The sequence below is a fragment of the Pristiophorus japonicus genome, chromosome 1 (genome assembly GCF_044704955.1).
Source record: "Pristiophorus japonicus isolate sPriJap1 chromosome 1, sPriJap1.hap1, whole genome shotgun sequence".
NCBI classification, from domain to species: domain Eukaryota; kingdom Metazoa; phylum Chordata; class Chondrichthyes; family Pristiophoridae; genus Pristiophorus; species Pristiophorus japonicus.
This window is the reverse complement of record NC_091977.1, coordinates 508,730,055-508,747,263: the sequence shown is the minus strand read 5'-3', so window position 1 is coordinate 508,747,263 and position 17,209 is coordinate 508,730,055.

Below are 17,209 nucleotides of genomic sequence, written 5' to 3'. Positions count from 1 at the left end.
AAGGACCACCCTACTGTGCAGGACCCGCCTGAAGCAGTGTCTCCAAAGCTGCTCTTTTGCATTGTGCTGTTCTGCTTAATTGTGTAAATGTAACCATTTGCCATCCCTTGCTCCTCTCACTCGCCAGATGGCAACCAGCAACCCTTTAAGATTTGCTGACATTGAGTAACTCACCTTTTTACTCCTGCGTGCCACCAGAATGTTATGCACTGCACCAAGTCATGGTCAACGTATTTACTGAGGCGTACGAAAGCTTGGGCCTTACACTAAACATCCATAAGACATCCGTAAGACAAAGGTCCTCAACCTGCCTGTCCTCGCTGCACATCAAGATCCATGGCATAGCCTGGACAACGTGGACTATTTCCCATACCTCGGGAACCTCTAATCAACAAGAGCAGACATTGATGACGAGATTCAACATCGCCTCCAGTGTGCCAGTGCAGCCTTCGGCTGCCTGAGGAAAAGAGTGTTTGAAGACCAGGCCCTCAAAGCTGCCACCAAGTTCATGGTCTACAGGGCTGTAGTAATACCCGCCCTCCTGTATGGCTCAGAGATATCGATAATGTACAGTAGACACCTCAAGTCACTGGAGAAATACCACCAACAATGTCTCCGCAAGATCCTGAAAATCCCCTGGGAGGACAGATACACCAGGTCAACATCCCCAGCACTGAAGCACTGACCACACTTGATCAGCTCTGCTGGGCAGGCCACATCGTTCGCATGTCAGACATGAGACTCCCAAAGCAAGCGCTCTGCTCGGAACTCCTTCACGGCAAACGAGCCAAAGGTGGGCAGAGGAAACGTTACAAGGACACCCTCAAAGCCTCCCTGATAAAGTGCAACATCCACACCGACACCTGGGAGACTCTGGCCAAAGACCGCCCTAAGTGGAGAAAGTGTATCAGGGAGGGCGCCGAGCACATCGAGTATCATCGCCGAGAGCGTGCAGAAATCAAGCGCAGGCAGCGGAAAGAGCGTGCGGCAAACCAGTCCCACCCACCCTTTCCCTCAATGACTATCTGCCTCATCTGTGACAGGAATTGTGGTTCTCGTATTAGACTGTTCAGCCACCTAAGGACACATGTTTAGAGTGGAAGCAATTCTTCCTCGATTCCGAGGGACTACCTATGATGATGCTATATTGTGATATCAGCTCAAAGCTCTGCAGACATGCACAGTGCCCAAAATGGCCCCACAGTTTGCAACATATTAATGAAACAGTAAGTACATTCAGAAATGAGTTTAATTAGATGGAAAGAGAATAATGAAAATGATCTCAAGCACAATAATCTGACATAATGTAAGAATTTTAACCTGTATTCACAGTTTGTAAATAATAAGAGCAAAGTATTAAGGATTCTACTGAAAGATAAATAAGTAATTATCAATGATTCATACTTAAATGAAAATGTGATGGATCACCTGCTCTAATTATATGAAGGAAGTAATTTACTGTAACAATTTATGTTCTGACTAGACTTTAATGTTGGTGATTGGTGAAATGAAAATTTCAATCACTATTTTTGCTGTCTTGTGCATTTGCTAACTGCTGGGGTCTCCTGAGCAGGGGAGCAAATGGATAAGTTTTTTCTTTCTTTATACCCAACAATCCCACTGCAGTTCAGTATTTGAGTTGACCATGGAGTGATCATAGAAACATAGAAACATAGAAAATAGATGCAGGAGTAGGCCATTCGGCTCTTCGAGCCTGTACTATCATTCAATACGATTGTGGCTGATCATTCCCTCAGTACCCCTTTCCTGCTTTCTCTCCATACCCCTTGATCCCTTTAGCGGTTAGGGCCATATCTAACTCCTTCTTAACTATATCCAATGAGCTGACATCAACAACTCTCTGCGGTAGGGAATTCCACAGATTAACAACTCTCTGAGTGAAGAAGTTTCTCCTCATCTCAGTCCTAAATGGCCTATCCCTTATCCTAAGACTGTGCCCCCTGGTTCTGGACTTCCCCATCATCAGGAACATTCTTCCCGCATCTAACTAATCCAATTCCGTCAGAATCTTGTAAGTTTCTATGAGGTTCCCTCTCATCCTTCTAAACTCCAGTGTATAAAAGCTCAGTTGATCCAGTCTCTCCTCATATGTCAGTCCCGCCATCCCGGGAATCAGGCTGGTGAACCTTCGCTGCACTCCCTCAATAGCAAGAATGTCCTTCCTCAGATTAGGAGACCAAAACTGAACACAATATTCCAGGTGACACCTGTACAACTGCAGTAAGACCTCCCTGCTCCTATACTCAAATCCCCTAGCTATGAAGGCCAGCATACCATTTTCCTTCTTCACCGCCTGCAATACCTGCATGCCAACTTTCAATGACTGATGAACCATGACACCCAGGTCTCGTTGCACCTCCCCTTTTCCTAATCTGCCGCCATTCAGATAATATTCTGCCTTCATGTTTTTGCCCCCAAATTTATCCACATTATACTGCATCTGCCATGCATTTGCCCACTCACCTAACCTGTCCAAGTCACCCTGCAGCCTTTTAGTGTCCTCCTCACAGTTCACCCCGCCAGTCAGTTTAGTGTCATCTGCAAACTTGGAGATATTACACTCAATTCCTTCATCTAAATTATTAATATATATTGTAAAGAGCTGGGCTTCCAGCACTGAGCCCTGCGGCACTCCTCGAGTCACTGCTTGCCAGTCTGAAAAAGACCCGTTTATCCCGACTCTCTGCTTCCTATCTGCCAACCAGTTCTCTATCCACATCAGCACATTACCCCCAATACCAAGTGCTTTGATTTTGCACACAACTCTCTTGTGTGGGACCTTGTCAAAAGCCTTTTGAAAGTCCAAATCCCCTAGCTATCCACTGGTTCTCCTTTGTCCAGTCTACGTGTTACATTCTCAGAAAATTCCACAAGTTTTGTCAAGCATGATTTCCCTTTCATAAATCCATGCTGACTTGGACCGATCCTGTCACTGCTTTCCAAATGCGCTGCTATTTCATCTTTAATAATTGACTCCAACATTTTTCCCAACACTGGTGTCAGGCTAACTGGTATATAACTACCCACTTTCTCTCTTCCTCCTTTTTTAAACAGTGGTGTTACATTAGCTACCCTCCAGTCCATAGGAACTGATCCAGAGTCGATAGACTGTTAGAAGATGATCACCAATGCATCCACTTTTTCTCTGGTCACTTCCTTAAGTACTCTGGGATGCAGACTATCAGGCCCCGGGGATTTTTCGGCTTTCAATCCCATCAATTTCCCGAACACAATTTCCCGCTTTATAAGGATATCCTTCAGTTCCTCCTTCTCACTAGACCCTCGGTCCCCTACTATTTCTGGAAGGTTATTTCTGTCTTCCTTTGTGAAAACAGAACCTAAGTATTTGTTTAACTGGTCCGCCATTTCTTTGTACCTCATGATAAATTCACCTGAATCTGACTGCAAGGGACCTACATTTGTTTTCACTAATCTTTTTCTCATCACATATCTATAGAAGCTTTTGCAGTCAGTTTTTATGTTCCCAGCAAGATTCCTCTCATACTCTATTTTCCCCTTCCTAATTAAACCCTTTGTCCTCCTCTGCTGTATAACAAAATTCTCCCAGTCCTCAGGTTAGCTGCTTTTTCTGGCCAATATATATGCCTCTTCCTTGGATTTAAAACTATCCTTAATTTCCCTTGTTAGCCACAGTTGAGCCACCTTCCCCGTTTTATTTTTACTCCAGATCAGGATGTACAATTGCTGAAGTTCATTCATGTGATCCTTAAATGTTTGCCATTGCCTATCCACCATCAACCCTTTAAGTATCATTCGCCAGTCTATTCTAGCAATTCACGTCTCATACCATCGAAGTTACCTTTCCCCAAGTTCAGGACCCCAGTCTCTGAATTAACTGTGTCACTCTTCATCTTAATAAAGAATTCTACCATATTATGGTCACTGTTCCCCAAGGGGCCTTGTACAACAAGATTGTTAATTAGTCCTTTCTCATTCCACATCACCCAGTCTAAGATGGCCAGCCCTCTCGTTGGTTCCTCGACATATTGGTCTAGAAAACCATCCCTAATACACTCCAGGAAATCCTCCTCCACTGCATTGCTACCAGTTTGGTTAGCCCAGTCAATATGTAGATTAAAGTCGCTCATGATAACATAAGAACATAAGAACATATAAGAACATAAGAATTAGGAACAGGAGTAGGCCATCTAGCCCCTCGAGCCTGCTCCGCCATTCAACAAGAACATGGCTTTTCTGGCCGTGGACTCAGCTCTACTTACCCGCCCGCTCCCCGTAACCCTTAATTCCCTTATTGTTTAAAAATCTATCTATCTGTGACTTGAATACATTTAATGAGCTAGCCTCAACTGCTTCCTTGGGCAGAGAATTCCACAGATCCACAACCGTCTGGGAGAAGAAATTCCTTCTCAACTCGGTTTTAAATTGGCTCCCCCGTATTTTGAGGTTGTGCCCCCTAGTTCTAGTCTCCCCGATCAGTGGAAACAACCTCTCTGCCTCTATCTTGTCTATACCTTTCATTATTTTAAATGTTTCTATAAGATCCCCCCTCATCCTTCTGAACTCCAACGAGTAAAGACCCAGCCTACTCAATCTATCATAAGGTAACCCCCTCATCTCCGGAATCAGCCTAGTGAATCGTCTCTGTACCCCCTCCAAAGCTAGTATATCCTTCCTTAAGTAAGGTGACCAAAACTGCACGCAGTACTCCAGGTGCGGCCTCACCAATACCCTATACAGTTGCAGAAGGACCTCCCTGCTTTTGTACTCTATCTCTCTCGCAATGAAGGCCAACATTCCATTCGCCTTCCTGATTACCTGCTGCACCTGCAAACTAACTTTTTGGGATTCATGCACAAGGACCCCCAGGTCCCTCTGCACCGCAGCATGTTGTAATTTCTCCCCTTTCAAATAATATTCCCTTTTACTGTTTTTTTTCCCAAGGTGGATGACCTCACACTTTCCGACATTGTATTCCATCTGCCAAACCTTAGCCCATTTGCTTAACCTATCTAAATCTCTTTGCAGCCTTTCTGTGTCCTCTACACAACCCGCTTTCCCACTAATCTTTGTGTCATCTGCAAATTTTATTACACTACACTCTGTCCCCTCTTCCATGTCATCTATGTATATTGTAAACAGTTGCAGTCCCAGCACAGATCCCTGTGGCACACCACTAACCACCGATTTCCAACCCAAAAAGGACCCATTTATCCCGACTCTCTGCTAACCTTTATTGCACGCATCCCTAATATCTTGTTTGATGCTATCCCCATCCTCAGTACTACTGTTTGGTGCTCTGTACATAACTCCCACTAGCATTTTCTGCCCTTTGGTATTCCGCAGCTCCACCCATACAGATTCCACATCATCCAAGCTAATGTCCTTCCTTACTATTGCATTAATTTCCTCTTTAACCAGCAACGCCACACCACCCCCTTTTCCTTTCTGTCTATCCTTCCTAAATGTTGAATACCTCTGGATGTTGAGTTCCATTGGAGCCATGTCTCTGTGATGCCAATTACATCACACCCGTTAACTGCTATCTGCGCAGTTAATTCGTCCACCTTATTCCGAATACTCCTCGCATTGAGGCACAGAGCCTTCAGGCTTGTCTTTTTAACACCCTTTGCCCCTTTAGGATTTTGCTGTATGTGGCCCTTTTTGCTTTTTGCCTTGGGTTTCTCTGCCCTCCACTTTTACTTTTCTTCTTTCTATCTTTTGCTTCTGCCCCCATTGTACTTCCCTCTGTCTCCCTGCATAGGTTCCCATCCCCCTGCCATATTAGTTTAACCCCTCCCCAACAACACTAGCAAACACTCCCCCAAGGACATTGGTTCCGGTCCTGCCCAGGAGCAGACCATCCAATTTGTACTGGTCCCACCTCCCCCAGAACCGGTTCCAATGTCCCAGGAATTTGAATCCCTCCCTTCTGCACCACTCGTCAAGCCACGTATTCATCTGAGCTATCCTGCAATTCCTGCTCTGACTAGCACATGGCACTGATAGCAATCCTGAGATTACTACTTTTGAAGTCCTCCTTTTTAATTTAGCTCCTAGCTCCCTAAATTCGTCTTGTCAGATCTCATCCCGTTTTTTACTTATATCATTGGTACCTATATGCACCACAACAACTGGCTGTTTACCCTCGCCCTTCAAAATGTCCTGCACCCGCTCCAAGCCATCCTTGACCCTTGCTCCAGAGAGACAACCTGGAGTCTCGGTTGCGGCCGCAGAAATGTCTCTCTATTCCCCTTACAGAAGAATCCCCTATCACTGGAGCTCTCCCACTCTTTTTCCTGCCCTCCTGTGCAGCAGAGCCACCCACGGTGCCATGAACTTGGCTGCTGCTGCCCTCTCCTGATGAGTCACCCCCCTCAACAGTACCCAAGTGGTATATCTGTTTTGCAGAGGGATGACCGCAGGGGACCCCTGCACTACCTTCCTTCCACTGCCCTTCCTGTTGGTACCCATCCCCTATCTGGCTTTGTATCCTTTACCTGCAGTAAGACCAACTCACTAAACGTGCTATTCACGTCATTCTCAGCATCATGAATGCTCCAGAGTGGATCCTAGCCAATGTTGTTGGAGATCAGACCAATTTTAAATTCATCTTTTTCCAGCCAATTTTTAGCAATACCAATGCAAAGAACAATGCTTGCTGAGTCACTTTTACTCTCTTCTATACCCTCCTTTGAGAACATAAGTATATAAGTATTAGGAGCAATACGGCCCCAGGAGCCTGCTCTGCCATTCAGTAAGGTCATGGCTGATTTTTGACCTTAAATCCACTTTCCCACCTGTTCCCCCTATCCCTTAATTCTCTTAGAATCCAAAAATCTATCTTATAACCTTGAATATACTCAATGATTCATCATCCAAAGCCCTTTGGGATAGAGAATTCCAAAGATTCATAACTCTCTGAATGAAGAAATTCCTCCTCATATCCGTGGTCGACCTCTTTTTCTGGAATTATATAAGAACATAAGAAACAGGAGCAGGAGAAGGGCATATGACCCCTTGAGCCTGCTCCATCATTTAATACGATCATGGCTGATCCGATCATGGACTCAGGTCCACTTCTCTGTCCGCTCTCCATAACCCCTTCTTCCCTTATCTAAGAAACTGTCTATTTCTGTCTTAAATTTATTCAATGTCCCAGCTTCCACAGCTCTCTGAGGCAGCAAATTCCACAGATCCACAACCCTCTGAGAGAAGAAATTTCTCCTCATCTCAGTTTTAAATGGGCGGCCCCTTATTCTAAGATCATGCCCTCTAGTTCAAGTCTCCCCCATAAGTGGAAACATCCTCTCTGCATCCACCTTGTCAAGCCCCCTCATAATCTTACACGTTTCAATAAGATCACCTCTCATTCTTCTGAACTCCAATGAGTAGCGGCCCAACCTACTCAACCTTTCCTCATAAGTCAACCCCCTCATCACTGGAATCAACCTAGTGAACCTTCTCTGAACTGCCTCCAAAGCAAGTATATCCTTTCATAAATATGGAAACCAAAACTGCACGCAGTATTCCAGGTGTGGCCTCACCAATACCCTCTATAACTGTAGCAAGACTTCCCTGCTTTTATACTCCATCTCCTTTGCAATAAAAGCCAAGATATTATTGGCCTTCCTGATCACTTGCTGTACCTGCACACCAACCTTTTGTGTTTCATGCACAAGTACCCCCAGGTCCCGCTGTACTGAAGCACTTTGCAATATTTCTCCATTTAAATAATTTTTTTTCTGCCAAAGTGCATGACCTCACATTTTCCAACATTATACTCGATCTGCCAAATATTTGCCCACTCACTTATCCTGTCTATGTCCTTTTACAAATTTTGTGTGTCCGCCTCACACATTGCTTTTCCTCTCATCTTTGTATCATCGGCAAACTTGGCTATGTTACACTCAGTCCCTTCCTCCAAGTCATTAATATAGATTGTAAATAGTTGGTGTCCCAGCACTGATCCCTGCAGCACCCCACTGTTTCCTGATTGCCAACCAAAGAATGAACCATTTATCCCGACTCTCTGTTTTCTGTTCGTTAGCCAATCCTCTTTCCATGCTAATATATTACCCCCAACCCCATGATCTTGTATCTTGTGCAGTAACCTTTTATATGGCAACTTGTCAAATGCCTTCTGGAAGTCCAAATACACTACATCCACTGGTCCCCTAGTCCTAACCCTTCAGCCAGGGGAGTGACCACATCACTCTCTTTTGTTCTTAATTTAGCAATCTAGGTGAAGGGCCACGGCCCAGATTGCAGGGCACCATTCAGTTAGAAAAGAATACAAGAAAAGATGCAATCAGCCAAGAAATAGTGGTTAGGTGACAGCAAGCTTGAGTTTTTCTAGGTTGCAGGGAAAAGGGATATTAAGAATGGTTTTGCTTGGAAAAGAATGAGTCCGAGTATGAGATCGAATTGTAGCACAGAAGAAGGCTATTAATGATGGCTCTCTGAAAGAGCTTTCCACTCAACCACTCCCCTGCTCTTTCCCCATATCTTTCTTTTTCAAAACTTAATATACTTTCCTTTAAAAAGTTATTGAGGATTCTGCTTGCACCATAGTTTTTGGTAGGACAGTCCATATCTTAAACAACCCTCTGCGTAAAATAAACCCTCCTAACTTCCCCCCAGGTTCTTTTGATGACAATCTTAAATTTATGCCATTTAATTACCAACTAGTGGAATTAATAAAAGAATTAATATCCATCAGATTTCCTCTTAACTCGCTATATTCTAGTGAACAGAGTACCAGCTTCTCACATATCTCCTTATCACTAAACTATTTCATTCCTGGTATCAACTTAATGAATCCCTTCTGCACGCTCTATAAGGCCTTGCCATGCTTCCGAAACTGAACACAGTATTCTAACTGTGCCCTTAGGAATCATTTGTATAGATTTAGTTTACATCTTTGCTTTTGACCAAGGCTTCTTCGGCAGCACCTCCCAAACCCATGATCTCTGCCACCTAGAAGGACTAGGGCAGCAGGTGCATTGAACACCATCACCTCCAAGTTCCCCTCCAAGTCACATATCATCCTAACTTGGAAATAAATCGTCATTCCTTCATCAACACTGGGACAAAATCTTGGAACTCCCTCCCATCAACACTGTGGAAGTATCTTCTCCATACGGACTGCAGCTGTTCAAGGCAGAGGCTCAAGGGAAATTAGAGATGGGCAATAAATGCTGGCCTTGCAAGTGATGCCCACATTCCAGGAACAAAATAAAAAAATGTACCTTAATTTATAAAACCTAGCATCGCAGATTTATCAGATTGTCCATCCAATTTTTAAAGATATATGTACTTAAACACCTAAAATTCTACTACTCATTTTAAATTATTTACATTTAGTGTTAATATCCTTTCCTATTTTTCCTAAGAAAATCAAACATCTATGTTAGGTCTATAGTTGAAGTTTTTTGTCTTTACTCCTTTTCAAACAGAGATATTACATTGGCAACACTCCAGTCCTCTGCACAGATACCATCTCCCAGTAATTTTGAAGTACTGCAGACAGCACCTCTACTATTTCCTCCGTTACCATCATCATTCTAGGATGCATATATTCGAGGCCTGTTCCCTTCTTCATTTTGAGTTTCGGCAACTTCATCTTTAATGCTACTTCATAATGTATCATTATCCTATCTAATTACTCCATCTCCTCCTCTTGTACCCTTACATTCCCAATATCGCACACGTCCATGAAAATGAAGTCAAAATGCTCCTTTATTATCGCTGCCATTTCATCATCCTCCATATGACGACTGCCTTCTTCATTTCTAATCAACTCTAGCTTTGCTTGAGCTTCCTTATATGTTTACAAAATTCTTTACTGCATCCTTTAATCATGAGGAGTCTAGACAGAGTCTTCTAAAAAGAAAGACTTACATTTGTATAGCATCTTTCACGACCTCAAGATGTCGCAAAGTGCTTTACAGTCACTGTTGTAATGTAGGAAACGCTAAACTGTTGTAATCTAATAATGCAAAAGAAAATCTAGCCAACTGTAGAAAATATAGACGGGAAAAGAAAAGGAAATTAGAGAGCCAAAGAGAGAATGTGAAAAGAAAACTGAGAGAGATCATTGATAGAATCATAGAATGGTTGCAGCACACAAGGAGGCCATTCGGCCCGTCGAGCCTGTGCTGGCGAGTCCCACTCCCCGCCCTTTCCCCATAGCCCTGCAAATCTTTTTCCTTCAGGCATTTATCCAACTCCCTTTTGAAAGCCACGATTGAATCTGCCTCCATCACCCTTTCAGGCAGTGCATTTCCAATCCTAACCACTCGCTGCGTAAAAATGTTTCCTCTCATGTCACCTTTGGTTCTTTGGTTCTTGACCCTTCCGTCAGTGGCAACAATTTCTCTCTATTTTTCTAATTTATTGACATATCTCTGACTCATTCCTTCCCGGTCTATAAACTGCCAATAGATTAGAAGTTCCTTTCTTACTACCTAGCTCTAGCGAAAAAATTCAGCTGTTTTCATTGTCCCCATCTCATCTTTACATTCTGCTGCTGTAATGATTAATACTGACATCTTGACAAGTTTTTTTTCCTACTGCATTAGTCATGAATATATTGTAACATGAGATGTTTCGCTCTCAGTCATGTCTAGCCCAAGCTATATCCCTGTTAATGCTATTATATCACATCTGCCATAGCACGATGTGCCTTGAGCTCATAAGTTTTATTCAGAATATTGTGTACAAACAATTTAAATCTCCCTTTGCCTGTTTGGGAGTTTTATTCTTTAATCCCTTCTCATTCTGATCTGTTCATTAATAAGTTACCATTTTTCATTTTTTCTTTTTCCTCCACCCCTCTTGGCCCTTTTGCTTTCCTATTTGCCTCCTCATCTTCCTTCTTCCGACCACAGTCCGATTCATTTAAACCCTCCCCAAAATACTAATTAACCACCTAAAGAGAACATTCAGGCAAAGCCCTTCAGCCGAGGCCCAGATCTAGTCCCAAATGCATCAGGAATACAAACCCTTCTCTGTGACATGCATTTACCTTCCTTATCTTACTATTCCTATAATTATTTTCTGTAGCACTGCAAGTAACCATTGAGGTCAAGGGGGCCGAAATTGGTGAAGGCACCCATCCGCCCAAGTGCCACCCAAAGGACCGCCAATGGCCGCCGAGGTACCTGACGGCACTTTGAGTGGGGTATTCATCGAAAAGGTCCTTCAAAGGTCGGCGGGTAGCAAAAGAGGGACTTACACCACCAATCTGGGCGGCAGCCGGCAGGAGCTCCCAATCTCGGCGGAAAAGGCGCTTGCCGCCCAAGTGCTACCGACGGAGAATCGAAGACCTGAAAAGTAAAAGCATTAAAAAAAAACATTGGAAGACCTTCAGGGGACCCTATCCAGGTAAGTCCCTGTAAAGAAAACAATTATAAAATGTTTACTCACCTTTTTGTCAGATCTTCATACTCACTGTCAGGGACAGACCAACCTCCAGCCAGCGGTCCACCCCCATTCTTGCGCTGACTCCTGCCGACTGCCACCCGCACCAATCTGGCACCTTGGCAGGTGGGAGTCCACTTACACCACTCGGCCATCCGCTGACATCAGCGGGCAGTTCCCGGCGGTTCTCCCCTCCCACCCGCTCCGGCCCAAATCGAAAGTGGCATTGGGCGAAACTTGAGGAGAAATGTCAGCGACAGTCAGCGGCAGTCAGCGGCAGTGGGCAGTAAGACCATCAATTGCAGGCCAAATGCTCTTTAACCTATCACCTAATTCTTGAAACTACATTTGCGGGGCCTCAAGTCTATTCCTTCCAATGGTATTGTTTCCAACACAAACCATGGCTTCCTAAACACAAATCCACTATGTTCCTTACCCTGGCACCTGGGAGACAACAGTTGGCCCTGATTTTAACTCCAGGTGGATTCCCCACTCAGGCCTGTGTTAAAATGACAGTCGGGTCTCAATGATGTAATTGGACCGCAACATGCATATGTAAAGAAGGACCCTGTTGGCTCTGGGTGCCTGTACTTGCTGCCCGCTCAGGAGAGCAAGTTAAAATTGCAGATGTTGCGGTTTTCAGACAGGTAAAAGCCAGGGCGATTTTAAATGCCCACCCGCCAGGTTTCTGTTGAGTGAGTCGGGTTAAAATCACCCCCGCTCCAATTGGGGCCTAACCAGTGATTTATAAAGGTTGACCTTAGCTTTCTTGCTTTTGTAGACTATGGGACCAAAATTCAGCCTCCCAAAAAGGCCGGTTACCACTGGAAAGTGGTGGCCACGTGCCAATGTCGAATGGCTGCTGATTTGTGGTCGAATGGCCGCCGCTCGCGAAATTCTCACCGGTGGTTTGTCCAGCAGTCTCCACTTCCGCACCGCTGCTGCCGAACCCTCTTAAGTGCATCACCACTGATGTCCCACCCTGCAAGCAAAATTCACCTTAAAAAATCTTTCGGCCACAGCTCGGTGCCCCCGACAGTTTTTTCTGTTGGTGTACTGTGTTCGCTGTAAGTGTGTAAAATGGTGGTGCGGCCTCCATTAAATGGGAGGGCGCATGGCCACGGCCGCCATCTTATTTTTTTTTGTCGGCCGACTGCCAGGTCAGCCCGACAATTATGCCCCCGGGTTCGACCGGGCCGCCAACATGCAGCCAATACCCCCTCTTGGGAGCAAGGCTGATGGCCCGGCCTAAACACTCGCTGGTGGCCCAGTGGACCGAACTTAAAAAGCTGCAGAGCTCGCAGAGCTGCAGAGCTTAACTGAAGGGGAGAGACGGGTTGACGTGTTGACACGCCAGAGCGATGACGTCACCAGCCCGGCGCTGATGACTGACAGTGACGGACACTCCTCTCCCCGCCCCCACTTCCGTCCCCATTGTGATTGACTTCCGTCGCGCTCGAAAAAAAACGACAGAGAGCTGAATTTTGCAAGGTGGGCCGCCGCATCTATTGCGGCAACCAAAACACAAGAAAGATGGTAGGTGCGACTCATTTCCGGCAGGGGGGAATTTCGGCCTCTATTTATAAAGCCAAGGATCAAGTATGCTTTTTTAACAACCTTCTCAACTTGTGTACGTATGTCTCTCTGTTCCTGCATCCCCTTTAAAATTGGTACATTTAATTTATATTACCTCTCTTAATTTTTCCTACCAAAATGAACCACTTCACACTTCTTCGTGTTAAATTTAATCTAACATGTGTCAGCTCATTTCACCAGTCTGTCTCCTCTTGAAATCTGTTACGATCCTCCTCCCTGTTTACTCCATTTCCAAGTTTTATTTAAACTTTGAAATCATGCCCTGTATACCCAAGTCCCAGTCATTAATATATATCAAAAAGAACAGTGGTCCCAACAGCGATCCCTGGGGAACACCATTGCACACTTCCCTCCAGTCTGAAAAACAACCGTTCACCACTACTCTCTGCTTTCTGTCACTTAGCCAATTTCAATTTCACGCAGCCACTGCCCCGCTAATCCCATGGGAGGACAGGCGCACCAACATCAGTGTCCTCGCCCAGGCTAACATCCCCAGCGTTGAAGCACTGACCACACTCGATCAGCTTCGCTGGACAAGCAACATAGTCCGCATGCCAGACACGAGACTCCCTAAGCAAATGTTTTATGCTGAGCTCCTTCACGGTAAATGAGCCAAAGGTGGGCAGCAGAAACGTTACAAGGACACCCTCAAAGCCTCCCTGGTAAAGTGCGACATCACCACTGACACCTGGGAGACCCTGGCCGAAGACCGCCCTAGGTGGAGAAAGTGCATCTGGGAGGGTGCTGAGCTCTTCGAATCTCAATGCCGCAAGTGTGAAGAGGTCAGGCGCAGGCAGCGGAAGGAGCGTGTGGTAAATCAGTCCCACACCTCCCTTCCCCCGACGAATATCTGTCCCACCTGTCTATGGCTCTCACATTGGACTGTTCAGCCATCAAAGGACTCAATTTACGAATGGAATCAAGTCTTCCTCTATTCCAAGGGACTGCCGATGAATGCCATGAGTGTCAATTTTGCTAACAAGCTAAAATGATCATAATCACACAATAGCAACTTTTGCTGCAACACACAGTTTTTCTGTATCATTCTCAATTTAGCATGATAAAGAAAGATCCCTTGTACATGTTAATAAGTACACTAACTTTACTTTATAGAGGTTGTTAATAATTTCACTGCTCAGTGACTTCGATAATTCACTGCACTGAAAATGTCTAGAAAAAAATCTTACTGCAATGAATGTGAAAATTAGTTTATTCAAAACGTAATTCATTCACACTCAGTGTACCACATTCTCTTTGACTTACTGATGTAAATGCTGTTTGGCTTACTTGCATGCAATCTTTCAGTAGCTCATGTCTACCATAGTTGTGAATCAAGGAGTAGTGATGAAATGATGTCGAGCTGGATTTTAAAAGAAGTTAGATTGTTAGAGCAAGTGGGTAGAAGTAACAGGAGAGAGGAAAGGCAGGTGCAGATCCCCTACAACTCCCAAATCACTTTACAGATATCGGGGTCCATTTTGAGTTTTGGACGACCAGCTGGCAGAGTGTGCCGGCTGGGCAACCATAACCGTTGCAACGAGGCTGCCATAATTTTGAGGCACCAGATTTCTAGAGCACATGAACCAGTTCAGGACATGGTGAAGCTGTACAGAGCAGATGAGCTTTGTCCAAGTCGAACTGGTACTAATATCCTCACAGAAAGAGTAAATAGAACATGATTTAAGCCAATGAGACACTGTAGCAACTCACCAAGGCTTCTTAGCAGTACCTCCCAAACCCACGACCTCTATAATCTGGAAGGTCAAGGGCAGCAGGCGTATGGGAACTACATCACCTACAAGTTCCCCTCCAAGTTACACACCATCCTGACTTGGAAGTATATCATCGTTCCTTCATCGTCGCTGCGTCAACTCCCTCCCTAACAGAATAGTGGGAGCACCTTCACCACGAGAACTGTGACACACCACCACCTTCTCAAGGCCAGTTAGAGATGGGCAATAAATGCTGGCATTGCCAGCAATGCCCACATCACAGAACGAATAAGAAAAATAAGCGGAGGAGAGGCAAATTTACATTATAAAATATACAGCATTGTGGGAAAGGAAAATGTTGGGCTATGATTTTCACTCTGTTTGCTTGTAAAAACAGTCCGACTTACTGCGCATGCTGATTTTTGGGCAAATCTCAAGCCCGGCAGCTAGAATTCCCACCAGGAGGAGGATAAATGCCTCTTGGGGTTAAATGAGATAGAACCCTCCCAATGGCACTTTCATTCTTGCCTGCATTGTTAGCACCAGATCCTGCTCCCATCCACAAACCATTGGTAGTAGAAAGTGCTGATTCACTTAAATGCAAATTAAGTTACTCAGGATTGATTGCCACGATTGGTCAACAACTCCATCATGTTGTATCATGCCAGGATGTTTGAAGGTGAACTAGATAGACCTTGGTCTTCTTTTGTCTAGCAATTCTTAAGTTCCTATGTTTCTAACCAACTGCCACCGCTAACACAGCATTGCCTGCTGCAGCCTTGAGGTTCTTTGCCTCCAGCTCCTTCCAGGCTGCCACAGTGGAATTCAGTAACATCCATCCGTTGGCAGTCCATGCTTGCATTATTCAGGTGATGATGGCTTGGAGTTCGGCCTCTGAATGTGCGCAGACGCAAGTGTCATCCACGTACTGTAGTTCGATGAAAGAGGATGGGACGACCTTGGATCTAGCCTTGTGGCAACGATGGTTGAATAGGTTCCCATTGGTTGTATAGTTTAGTTCCACTCCAGCGGGGAGCTTGTTGAGAGTGAGATGGAGCACTGCAACAAGGAAGATCGAGAAGCGGGTTGGCGCAATGACGCAGTTCTGCTTGACCCCGGTCCGGACGTCTGTGGTGGATCCGTTGGTCAGGATCACGTCTGCATCTCATCGTAGAGCAAGCAGAGGATGGTGACAAACTTTTGGGGGGCAGCCGAAACGGAGGAGGATGCTTCATAGTCCCTCACGGTTGACAGTGTCAAAGAAGGTCATGTACAAGGTTTGGTGCTGTTCCCTGCATTTCTCTTGTAGTTATCGCACGGTAAAAATCATGTCCGTTGTAACCCTTAGTAGATGGAATCTGCATTGTGACTCTGGGAGGAGCTCTTCAGCTACAGGGAGAAGATGGTTGAGGAGGATTCTTGCGATGACTTTCCCAGTGGCCGACAGCAGGAAGATTTCTCTGTTGTTGTCGCAGTCGGATTGTCTCCTTTTTGAAGATGGTCACGATTACGGCATCTCCTCCTTCCAGATAAGACAGATGAGGTTATGCATCTGTGCCAATAGTGCTTCTCCGCCATACTTTAATGCCTCAGCAGGGATTCCATCTGCTCCTGATGCCTTGTTGTTCTTGAGGTGATGGATGGCCTTTTCTACCATGTGCAGGGCTAGGGTTTTGCTGAGATGGTGGCGGGTAGCCTGCTGTGGGATGGAGTCGAGGACACTCATGTCGAAAGCATATGAAAGCATGAGCCTTACACTAAACATCCGTAAACCAAAGATCCTCCACCAACCTGACCCCACCACACAGCACTGCCCCCCGGTTATCAAAATCCACGGCGTGGCCTTGGACAACGTGAACCATTTTGCATACCTCGGGAGCCTACTATCAGCAAGGGCAGACATCGACGATAAGGTCCAACACCGCCTCCAGTGCGCCAGTGCAGCCTTCGGTTGCTCGAGGAAGAGAGTGTTTGAAGATCAGGACCTCAAATCTGGCACCAAGCTTATGGTCTACAGGGCTATAGTGAAACCCGCCCTCCTGTATGGCTCAGAGACGTGGACCATATACAGTCGACACCTCAAAGCGCTGGACAAGTATCACCAGCGCTGCCTCAGCAAGATCCTGGAAATCCACTGGGAGGATAGACACCAACATTAGTGTTCTCGCTCAGATCAACATCCCCAGCACCGAAGCACTGATCGCACTCGATCAGCTGCGTTGGGCGAGCCACATCGTCCGCATACCCGACACAACACTCCCAAAGCAAGCGCTCCACTCTGTCTTGAAAGTACTTCAAGAAACACTTTCTTCATTTTCTCCACGGACAACTGGAAGCAGCAGGATTGGTCTCTGATTGCAGGCTTCCCCCGAGCTCAAGGCCTTATTCACTCCATCCACGTTGTGCTGCAGGCTCCTTCACACGACGCCAACTGTCTTCAGGAAATACAAGGCTTCCATTTCATTTATGTGCAACTG